Raw genomic sequence first — 13220 nt, 5'->3', positions numbered from 1 at the left:
CCCGCAGCGGGGACATTTAAGATAAGAGATAAGATAAGATAAGCCTTTATTAGAATTTGCAGGCTTACAGCAGCCTAGGGTAAAGTGCACACAAGAGACATAGTAAAAGAAAGACAAGATAAAAATAAAGATGAAATAAAAAACAAGTATTATGAGACACAAATGAACTCGTAGTACTTCATCATCATCATCATCATCATCATCATCATCATCATCATCATCATCATCATCATTCTGTCATGTGGTGTCATAGCATCATCTGCAGGTTTTGGCTTCAGTGCTTCGCTGGCAAGAAGTGGACACAACAAAACAAAACGTGATCCCATGTTTCTGTGTTTGAGTGTGTTGGGTAATCCTTAATCCAGAGGTCACAGCGGGCGGCTGTGGTTTGATGCTTCAGATTACAGAGTTTGTTTCTGGAGCTTAAATCAGACGAGCAGCTTCACGAGACCAACACGACTCCTCTTAAAACCACCGTCGCATGGATTAAAGGGGAATAACACCTGTTTTGAACTTCACATATGATGTTTCTGCTCCAGTGATTTCTGGTGAAGTTCCTTATATGCTAAAAAAACTGGAGAATTCAGGCTTAAACCTCCAGTTCTGCAGTGAAGTCAATGTTTCATGTCTTAAAGCTGCATTCTCTCTCCTGTCCACCAGGGGGCGACTCCTCTGGTTGTATAGAAGTCTATGAGAAAATGACTCTACTTCTCTCTTGATTTATTCCCTCAGTAAACATTGTAAACATGAGTTTATGGTCTCAATCTCTAGTTTCAAGTCTTCTTCAATACAGCATGATGTTCATTTAGTAAATGATGCTCCATTTAGAGTCAAACAGACCATAAAGCAGGGGATGCTTTAGGGCGGGGCTACACACTGATTGACAGGTCTCTACCAAAAAGTTGTCCTTGTTTTAAACACTTTCACAGTGTGTTTTCTCTTCATGAAAGCTAAAATTTTAACAATTTGGCCCTAAAAATGACTCCCCCAAAGGCAGAAATGAGGGCGATCATTTAAATGTTCCCTGTAGGAACTGTGAAGTAAACAAACCAGCTCTATAAAACATTCATCTACGTTCCTCAGCTGTTGTTGTTCCACATTGCAGCAGTTTTGTTTTTCTATCGCCGCTGGCTCACATTCTGCTCATCGCACAAGAGACTCACAGCTTCTGAGAGAAAGATAAGCTGCAACTGTCGGTGTTTTCCTGTTTTTGGTTTTACCAAACCTCTGCTTGTTTTTCTTTTCTCAAAGCTATAAACAGAAAAGCAAAACATCTGCACAGATAATACAGTAAGTTATCCAAACAATAACAAATATAACAATTCAAATACAAATAACAGTGAGTAGTTATCTGGAAACATTTCTATATACAAATATATTTTAATTAAACATTAATTTGGTCCGTGTCACATCTCTTATAAAAGTGCCATTTCTTCCAGTTCCTATTAAATATATTCTCGTTGAGTCTCAGAAGGTTTGTCAACTTTTCCATAACAAAGATATCTTGGACAATTTCCAGCCAATGTTCCTGTTTTTTAATGTTCACAATAAGCCAATTTCCTCTTCTTTTATTGAACCACTTTATCACAGCACCTGTCTGTTTTTGCCCTTTATGCAACTGTGAGCCTGAAATCCGTAAAAAGTTCAGTTCATTCCAAGTCATTAAAAGTACAAAAACAAATTAGTCGGTCTGGTGCTTTCAGCAATACCGAATTTGTTTTAGCAATGTGGAAATTTCCATCTCAAATCATAAGAAAGCATGGAGGAGAAGTCTGGACAAACTCCATCTGCTGAGGAAGATCATGTGAAAAAGCTCCAGAGAAGCTAATAAATGGGCCGTGTGTCCTCCAAAGTAAAATCAACTGTATCTGCTGAGTCTGTGTGGAAATAAACCCAATAAATCTAACTTATAAATCACAGAATGCACCATTTAAAAATGTCTGTTGCCTCATTTTTCACGTTAGTTAAAGCTGCAATATCCAGAGTTTGAATACAAAGGATCCAATTATTCTTCATTTGTTTTGCTGCCAGCAGATAATAAACTCTTTTTTGATGTATTATCTGTGGAGCAGCTGCCAGCTCTACATCCCAGTGGAGTCACAGATCTAATCAAACCTGAGGAGCAGAAAAGAGAGAGATGTTTGATTCTGCATGGATTTGAGAGCGATGCAGCCCGCCTGGTATTTAGGCATTTCATTTAAAAGTTAAGTACGAGACAAAGAATGTAATTTACAACAGCTTTTTTTTTTATACTGGCGTCGGACTGAATGTCTTTTTGAATTTCATTATCTAACTGAAGAGCTCGCTGGGTTTTAATGGAGAGCGTCCAAGTGTTTGTGCGTCAAAGGTTTCTATCAGACGAGCGTTTAGTTGGAGCTGCTCACAAACTAATTTAAATAAAGAAGAGGTTTAAAATATTGACTCATACCGAGTGTCAGACGCATTCATATTCAGAGATACTCTTCATATTCTGGCATAGACGACAGTTTCATCAATAATTTTAGTAGCACCACCGCTTCCATCCAAACACCTTAATTATCCATATTTAACAATAATAAAAGAGTTATAATGAATTAAAAGGGATTCAAATCATACATGAAAGCACATGTATTACATGCAAAATATCTTGTGGGAGACAGACAGTGATGGACAAAGTATTCAGATTAATTACTTAACTAAAAGTATAATAAAATACTCTACAACTTGCAAATAAATTGAAATACTTCAAGTAAAAATACAATATTTATTATAAAAAAGTATTTCCATAGCAGCGTTATATATATTCAGCAGGATTATTACACTGATTGTAGTTGGTCTGGGGATTTATATTAATCATTTTTAACTACATTTATTTGAACACTGTAATCCGCAAAAACCTCGAATATAGTCACATGACCCAAGTGTCCCCTGTGTAACACCAGCTCTCTGCATTCAATAAGAATATACATACTATACTACATATATGTATACGTTTTGAAGCCTCTAGTTGGACGTTTTGGTCGTCGCCATGTTGTTGTTTTTTGCAACCGGTCAACAGGAAGTGACCATATATGGACTGAGGAGGAGTGACGTAGAGACGCCGTATACGTCTCTGGTGTCGACCTGTCAATCAGTGTGTAGCCCCGCCCTAAAGCATCCCCTGCTTTATGGTCTGTTTGACTCTAAATGGAGCATCATTTACTAAATGAACATCATGCTGTATTGAAGAAGACTTGAAACTAGAGATTGAGACCATAAACTCATGTTTACAATGTTTACTGAAGGAATAAATCAAGAGAGAAGTAGAGTCATTTTCTCATAGACTTCTATACAACCAGAGGAGTCGCCCCCTGGTGGACAGGAGAGAGAATGCAGCTTTAACACATGAAGAACTGGCTTCACTTGCCGCTTGATTTCTTCTACTTTTGCACACTGTTTCATCACACAGTAAAAGTTTCAGTTTGTTTTCAACCTTCACCTTCAGGCCTAAACTGTTCCTTTGTATTTTATTTTCTGTTGGTAGAATATTTGTAGATGTGAAGGTGTCAGAACGAATCCCCCTGACGGAGAACCTGCAGCCTTTTAAATGTGAATAAGTAACGGTGAATGTTTTTCAAAGTGTGTTCCCTGAGGAGTTTCTGATCTTAAAAATCCCAGAACACAGTAAAATGATCTTTTCTCATAATTGTGCCAAATTTGACAGATGGATGAACTGATCTTGGGGAGTAAACACAAAAAAACGTGCTCTAATTCTAGATAGTTTTTCTGCCGTCACGCTTTTCAATGATTGCCTTCAACTTACATCATCTGTGCACATTAATAACCACGAAGTCTCTCCGTAGTAACTCCTGATGCTATGAAACAGGTCTGAGGAGGATTAGTTATAAAGATGTTAAACTGCAGACTGACCTTCAGCATCAGTTGGCGTCTTTAATAAACATATTTATATGTTGCTGTCATTTATGTAAATCTTTTAATTTATCCCTTCAGTCATTAGAAGACATTACTTTTGAGAGCATCTGTGTTTTTTTTAATATTTACTAATGACTTTCAGACTACCCTCCAGTTTGTCGGTTTATCTTCTTTGATGCTTTAAGACTCACCGTCTGGAGGAAGGCCAGATTGGCAGCTGGTGGGACGTTGTTGCTAAATGATCGCGCCTGAAAGGAGTAGTAAAGCAGTGACTTCACTTTTCCTTTTTCCTTTTTTAAAGTAATCGAACACATACAGTAGATTAAAATAACAACATTTCCCTCTGAGATGTAGTCCAATAAAAGGAGCAGATTTTGTTCCAGCTGAGCTCTGCAGGCTTCAAAACAAATGTCAAAAACACATCAGCGTTCTTGTATCAACCGTCATTTTCAGTAAAAGATTAACTCAGTCAGCATGATGCACAGAAAGAGTGCTGCTATGTTTGACTTTGTTCTAGGAGAGTAGAGCTCATGCAGATGATGAATAATCGTTGTGTTTATTCGTTACTTGTTCAGACAGAAAAAAGCCCCATTGTGTATTTAATGATGTCTTCAGGGACGTTACAGCTGATTTCATCACATCCCCTGTTGACTATTTAAGTGCATTTATTCACCCAAAGCAAAGAGAACTTTACTATTAATCTTTTTAAAAGTCAGTAAAACCATGTTCCTTGTTGGATAAAAGGCCCAGTAGGAGAAGCTTTTTGTGCCTCGACAAGAAAACAAGTAATCACCGTTATTATTTTCACATCCAGCTATATTTTCTGAGTGGGAAGGAACATTGAAATAATGATTAGTTCACTGTTGAAGTGGCTGAGAGCTGTTGAGGGACAACAGGAGGGCAGAAAGATAAAAAAAGAACTGGCAGGTTTGATGACTAAGAACACACTCTTTATTTACTGTAAACACACACACACACACACACACACACACACACACACACACACACACACACACACACACACACACACACACACACACACACACACACACACACACACACACACACTAACACACTCGTCATCACAAAAGAGAGGAAATAATAAATCTCAATCACATAATTCGCCCAAATTTGAACTCTGAGCAGTCAAGCTGAACAGTTTCACCGTCGCCATGTTAACAGAAAAAAATACAAAGAGTCCGAGGAATCTATTCGACCTGAAGGTAAAAAAATAATGATTTAATGCTCTGCTCAATTTTGAGATGTTGTTCTATTTCTCTTCCATAAAATGTCTTCTTCCAGACTAGTGGAAAGAAAACATTTATTTAACTACTTTGTCTGTTTGTGTCTGTAGATTTCTCCTAAATTCACCCAAAGTTCCATTAGATAATGCCTCATTTGAGTATTTAAACATAACATTTCAGAAAACTAGTAATACATAAAATAATCATCTTAATGTCAGTAATCAGCTGGTGAAGTTTCATGTTGATATCTATTAGTTATTTTTTTACCCTATTCACCTGTAGTGTCTTCAACATGTTTGTAATTTAACTAAACATATCTTTAAAATGAGTTTTTTCTCAGACTCTGATCCATAAATCTCCACTTCAGTAGCTCTTACACACACCAAACTTTACAGCTTCATTCCTCTCTATATTCTGAAGGTTTCTACAGAGGGGTTTGTTCAGATATCATTCATAGCCTGATTTATACAACATTTTAGTACTTTTTCTATGGCTGTTGAGATTATTTTCTGGTTCATGGAGTGATACAAAGAGATATCATAAACCCCCTCTGTAAAAACCTTTGACTCTAATATGTCAACAAAATGAAACAAGAATTTTGAACCTGACTTTATGCACTGTTTAGATTTCTGTTCTGCAAATGTATGTAAATTAGCACATATTTAATAAGAGAATACCTCATTTGCATATTTAAACCAACATTTAGAAGCCTTGCGATATAGAATAATTGTCTGAATGTCAGTAATCAACTGGGGAAGTTTCAACCTGTCGTCTCTCAATTGTCTGAGATGAGCTCCACCTCGGATAGGTTTCTGTAACCGGTGATCTGTTGAAGTGTGCAGGAGGTTTCTGGAGCCACAGACGGTCTGATGGTCTGCTGGACTCCCGCTGAGGGTCTTGGTAGCCGGTGATCCGGCTCCTGGCGGGAGGTGTCTGACTCTCTGATTCCTCCGGCATGACTGGATACAAACGGTGTGATTACAGCGATACGACTTCTTATAGTGTCTTTCACGCCGGAGGATAAAGCAGTGTACTTCTACATTTTTCTATCTGTCAACAAATAAAAAGACAAACAAACAATGTGTTTTCTGTGTGGCTCTCAGCTCCAAACCCATTGGTTCCTACAGAAGATGGATATCTTTAAAAACTTATCACAAATATGTAGTTTTAGTAATTAAAAAATAGGCTGAATAATGATCTTAAACAGCTGGTATATGTAGTTTTATTAAACGAAGAGGAGGAAATAGTGCATTTGTATGGGACTATTTTTTGCGGCGGATTAATCCACATGTACCCAAACTTGGCCTCATGGGAGAGGCGTATAAATATCATGATATTTTAGGGACATTGAATGTGTCATTATGCATTTTAGGCATTTTAGTAAACAAGCGTTGTGTTGACATCATGATGCTTGGTGCTCAAACACAGTCAAAGTTGATGACAGTTCATTTTTAATTTGAAGATGTTGCCCATATTATATATTATATATCTGCACAGAGATTAGTTTTTTGTTGCTGCATGTTTTTCATTCCTGATGATGCAAATGAAAAAATGTTGTTGTGTTACAAATGGGCTACAGATGAATTGCGTTGTGCATCCCTGTGTTGCATAAAGACAATAAATGTTCCTTGAATCCCTCATTGTCACATTTCAATGCTCTGCAGGTTGATTTTCAGCCACGTACAGCAGGGAAAGGTCTGTCGCTCTGCTTCTGTTCAGGTTGTCAGGTCGGAGATTGAAGCTGACTCTGCAGACCCACAATGCATCAGTACGTCTGTCACTCAACCTTAGTTTGACTGAAGGCCTGGTGTGCTGCTGACGACGTACATTGTTGTTTATCTCTGCGGCGGCTGAACTGTTAAGACTGAGCTTCTTCTGTAAGTCATTATCATATATGGAAAAAAGGGTTTCCTCCTGTAGCAGCCTCTGTATACTATCGACCAAAGACATTGAACGGATAGTTAACCCTATAAAACAAAGAGCATTTGATGTCCTTCTTTGTTTCTTCTTTAAAAAAAATGTCTTGACCCTTTGATGCCAATTTTTAAACATCTAAAATAGGGAAAAGTCAGTTAGAAAGAAAAGAATACACATGTTTATAAAATTCCAATTTTAGGCTGTTGGTGGGTTGGATGGTGAACCTTTCTGTAAAATTCAGTCCAGATCAAAGGCAACACAAACTGCATCCTTCAGTTAAAATCGATGCCTCCTTAAAACATTTTCAACAGAAAAATATTAAACAAATAATTAATCTAATTTTATTTATTTTATTTTATTACATTCTATATCATTTAATTTTTTTATTATAATTTTTTTTTTTTTTTATTTTTTTAATGTTATTGAATTTTTGAAATTTATAATTTTTATAATTTTATTTTCTTATTTTCTTATTTTCTTATTTTCTTATTTTCTTATTTTCTTATTTTCTTAATTTTTATTATATTCATATTTTTTTATTTTTTTTAATTTTTAATTTTATTTTTTTTTATTATTTTAAAAACAAAATTTTAAATTTTATAAAAAATGATTTAATAAAAACATGGAGAGAATATATTTGAAAAACTTGAGGATGAACTACTTCGATCTTGGTGATCAAAGGTCAAAAGGTCACTGTGACCTTACAAAAAAACGTATTTGGCCATAACTCAAAAATTCCATTGCTAATTATGACAATTGCACACAAATGTCTAAAAGGATAAAATGATAAAGTGATGACATTTTGAACAAACGTGAAAGCAAACTGGTTGCCAGAGTAACTTGGCCTTATAGAAACCACACCGACGACATCACGCACACTGAACCGTGACTCAGCCAGCGGACCGTGAAGCTCAACTGCCTGAAAACTCTTCCATCTGGGGCCTCGGCATCCGGCCCCCGGTCGAGCTCCATCAGCCCAGAGATCCACCCATCAGGGAGGGAGGAAGCTATGAGGAGGGGGAGTCAGGGTGTAATAGGGAGGAAGAGGAAGAGGAAGAGGAAGAGGAAGAGGAGCGAGCACATTGCGGTCAGACTGAATTAATCCGACACTCGGAGGGCGTGCCAAACAAACACAGGACACAAGGGGCAGGGACGTTTAAACAGGCCCTATTATGATATTTTCTGGGTGCATATTTGTATCTCCAGTTACAGATACAACATGTTCACATGCGTTAATGCCCATAATCCTCCTTGTTTTTCTCATCATTCTGTCCTGCAGCACCTCTTCTCACAGTCTCTCTGAAACGCTCCGTTGTAGCTCCTCCCTCCAGAAAGCAAAGTCTGCTCTGATTGGTCAGCTAGCCTGCTCTGTTGTGATTGGTCAACGTTTCACATTTCATAAAGTGACATTGTGACCTCATAAAGTGACATTGTGACCTCATAAAGTTACATTGTGACCTCATAAAGTGACATTGTGACCTCATAAAGTTACATTGTGACCTCATAAAGTTACATGTACAAAACATATATAACACACTAAAGAAGAGTGGAAAAGCATAATAGGGCCACTTTAACATCCATGGACCCGACGGTTCAGTTTATTTAGATTAACATAAAAGTCGCTTTCTTGCATTCGCGTTTCTTTTCTCTCTCACTTTAACATCTACGGATGGATGACTTATTGTGACAGTGAAGTAATTTTTTATACCTGTTTTTATCTTCTTCTACCTTACTGTAATGGAACAATAACATAAAGTATAAATAGAGTTACAGGTTGGAAGGGTTCATAACAGTTAACAGTAATTAAATTAAATGAAAATGCCAGGATGAATCCGGGTTATTGATACTCGATTGATTATGTATTCTTGTCACGTCTTCTTTAACATATTTAACATAAGTTTTATACAGAATCACGTTTTATTTTGCCAAACTTTTCAGGGTCAAGACGGAACAGCTGAGTTCAATTTCAGAAATGTCAGAATGTCAGACGCTGCTGCAGTAAAATGAGTTTTTCTAAAGGGAGTCTGGTGCTCAGAGACACTACCACTTCTGTCCACAGGGGGCGCCAAAAACCAACCAGAATGAACGTTCCTTGTAATAGCGTTAATTACATTTTTCTATCACCGTGAATAACGGGGTTTTGGGATACATAATGAACACACTGAAGGGTTAAACTAACCATCTGGTGCCGACATTCAACACTGGACAACAAATTAATTCCCACAACAGAGAAATCTACACCAGAAGACCAACATCCCGCCTGATTATCCCATTTTTTCAGCTTTGTTATTTCAATTTTTCCACATTTATTATTGTTATGTTGTTATCAACCTGTTAGAAAAAAGCACATCTAGAAATCAATACCGAGATGTTTTTCTTACTGATGTCATCAGAGAGGAGAACCTTTCAGTCCCTACAGACGTTCTTCAGAGTTCTTCAAAACACTTTGGCCATTATATGAATTTATAACATGAGACATGCTCCGATGAGATTATGAGAATAAATATCACCACGACACTTCCCCAGTTGATTACTGACATTCAGATAATTATTCTACATTGCAAGGCCTCTAAATGTTGGTTTAAATATGCAAATTAGGTATTCTCTTATTAAATATGTGCTAATTTATGGATCAGAGTCTGAGAAAAAACTCATTTTAAAGATATGTTTAGTTAAATGACATACATGTTGAAGACACTACAGGTGAATAGGGTAAAAAAAACAACTAATAGATATCAACATGAAACTTCACCAGTTGATTACTGACATTAAGACAATTGTTTTTTGTATTACATGTTTTCTGAAATGTTATGTTTAAATATGCAAATGAGGCATTATCTAATGGTAACTTTTGGTGAATTTAGGAGAAATCTACAGACGTAAATAGACGAAGTAATAAAATAAATGTTTTTTGTTCCACTAGTTGAAAATGAGACGTGTTAATGAGGCATAAAAACACAAAATTGACCAGAGCAGGAAAAACAGTGTTTTTGCCTGAGGTGTCTCCTCTTAATAAGGGTTCATATATAACCAGAGAAGAGGACCTATTTAGTATTTTGCAGATTACAACCATTAAATCTGGGGAACAAAATATATTAATGAACACTAGATTTGACACAAGCGCCCTGAAGGGAAAACAATGCAGAATATTTCAGTTTATAACACGCTTCAGTGGTGCACATTATTGGACAAATTTGCAATTAGTCAATTTATAAGTTGTGATGAAAACAACATTTTAATATGTGCAATATGTCCAATTAGGTGGAGGTTGTTGGGTATTTTTGTATTGATCAACTTTACTCTACACCCCTGTTATGTCGCTGTGCTTTTCTCAGAGAGGTGATTAGTGTTGTTGTTGTCTCCGGTGTTGAAGCTTCAGGTCAGCCTCAGTTAGAGATGTGATCGACGTGTTTCCTGATCCTCTTAACCTTTTTCTCAGGTCATCAGGACAGATTATCTTATTAATATAACCCGTCCAGACCTGGAGATGCAGCGTCCAGTGTCTGTGCACCAAATATCTGCTTCAACTCTTTAAAATTAATGATGAAACTATTTCTGTTTTGTCAATTATCCATTTTAAATTCAGGGCTGTTTATTCCAACTCTTGTGCTGCACTTTAATTATGTGACTGTACATTCTTATACGGAGATTTGGAGTTGATTGCCTGCATTCATTGCCTCTTGTTTGTGTGTCTTACGATGTCTTACAGCTCATTAGTATCTAGACTCTGAGTGCAACCTTATAGTTTTTTAATATTTTAACGTGTGTCTTTTATTCCTTTAATATTTTGTCCTAATGTATTTTTTATGTCTTCTGTAAACAGCAGAGGAGGAGGAGACACTCACTAAAGTAAAAGTAGTAATACAGCTAAATGTAATTAAAGTAAAATGTTGTGGAGAATGGCTTCTTTCAGAGTGTTTATCTGTCATATTATTGGAATATTATTACTGATGATTTAACACATAAGCAGCATTTAATGCCACAGCAGCTGTAAGTCCTAAAAGTTCTAAAAGGGCGCTCCATCTGCTGATGAAGCCTGTGTGATATGGATGAAAGTTTATTTTAATACTAATAAGTGGACCTTGAGTTGGGATTTTAACTGTCTCCTGAAAAGTTTAGATAGTTTTTTTGTTTCCAGATGCAAAAAGAAAAAAGTGCTGATGATTTATAGAAACTAGAGAGGAACATTACATTTGTTTAAATGTAGATGAGTTGAATATTTAAGCTGCAGGATGTTCTGTCCTGTTCAATACTCTGGAACCAGCAACAGGTCTCCTCCCAACATGCTGCCTTCACTGAGTGTGGGAATATCCAAGTGAAGGACTTCATGCCACTTGTTGAAACTGGTTTGAATGCGTCAGGATGGACGGATGAGGATGTTAATGTTTGACACATGCACTCCTGTGAGGAGATCTGTCTCAACATGACGTCTCAGGAGTTCTGCATGAAAAGATCTTTTAGTTTTTTGAGTCATCAAAAAATCATGGAAACCAGAAACCAGAAACCAGAGTTATTTTTCTGTTGTATTTACTACATCTGAGGTGAAAAGTATTTATATATGTATATAGTATAATCACAGAGCAGCTCAGGTAGGAAATATTAGATGCATTTAGTTCAAATTGTTTAAATATAAAGAAGTAAATTAACATGACATGCTACGTCCCCAACAGAGAACTGTTTTTGTACATGTTGGTGCATATTCATCAAAAGCACTTTGAGTTTTCTTGTAATTAATGTGCTAAATGCAATCAAAACATGATTATTAGTAAACATAGTACACAATAGTTATGTGTTTATTTTTTAGGCTGTTTGTGACCATCTTTGCTGTCCTTGTATTTCTATTTATACCTTCCTATAAATTGTTCTTGTACAAATATTTAAAGAGAACAAATTCAGATTCAACTTTATCAATTTTGACATAAGTCAAAATATTTGCATATTTGTAAAAAAAATGTAATCAAAATGAATCATAATTATCAGATAATATAAAGTCATGAAATAGTAAGAATGTTAGGATTATTTTGACACCATTTTTAAGTGCATTTACTCAGATACTTAAGTACGAATTTGTACATTTAACTGCGAACAGTTTATAAAATAGTTCAAATGCAACATGCACATTAATGCATCAGTAATATAATTATAATTATATTTATATATATATAATTATATAATATAAATACTACAGGGAACATTGTACTGCACCATCAATACTTTGACTTTAACTACTTTAAGTGCATATAGCTGATATATACCTTTACTTAAGTAAACACTTTGTTTTCTTCCAGACAACAGTAAATGTTTACCAGAAACGTCTCTATTTAAAGCCAAATGTTTCTATGTCATAACTTAAAATAAAGTTTAAAGTACTTTAAAATTGACCAGAAAACTACGGCTGCGATCCTGTGAATCTGAAAAGGTTCCTACGTTTGAAATGAGCCTCAGTGAGCTGAACGTATTCCACCCGGAGAGAAACCTGCTTCATTTAGTCAACGAGAGAGGATTCATTCTGAGACATTTAGTAAATATAAATACTTAAAATGAACTTAATGTGAAATGTCTCTGAGCCGCTGATGTTATTCATGTTATTCATGTCTAAGGACAGAGGATGTGAGGGTCTAAGGACAGAGGATGTGAGGGTCTAAGGACAGAGGATGTGAGGGTCTAAGGACAGAGGATGTGAGGGTGTAAGGACAGAGGATGTGAGGGTGTAAGGACAGAGGATGTGAGGGTGTAAGGACAGAGGATGTAAGGGGTGTAAGGACAGAGGATGTGAGGGACTAAGGACAGAGGATGTGAGGGTGTAAGGACAGAGGATGGTCTAAGGACAGAGGATGTGAGGGTCTAAGGACAGAGGATGTGAGGACAGAGGAGGTGAGGGACTGAGGATCTAAGGACAGAGGGACTAAGGACAGAGGGAATAAGGACAGAGGATGTGAGGACTAAGGACTGAGGACAGAGGAGGTGAGGACTGAGGACTAAGGACAGAGGATGTGAGGACAGAGGATCTAAGGACAGAGGAGAGGACTGAGGACTAAGGACAGAGGGACTAAGGACAGAGGATGTGAGGACAGAGTGTCTGAGCAGCACAGGTCTTATATCTGTATCCAGTATAACCACAGAGGCTCAGGTAGGAGACACTGTGTCTTCTGTGTCTTCTGTGTCTCT

This window comes from Anoplopoma fimbria, chromosome 20 (assembly GCF_027596085.1).
Source record: "Anoplopoma fimbria isolate UVic2021 breed Golden Eagle Sablefish chromosome 20, Afim_UVic_2022, whole genome shotgun sequence".
NCBI lineage: Eukaryota > Metazoa > Chordata > Actinopteri > Perciformes > Anoplopomatidae > Anoplopoma > Anoplopoma fimbria.
This window is presented reverse-complemented; position numbering follows the sequence as displayed.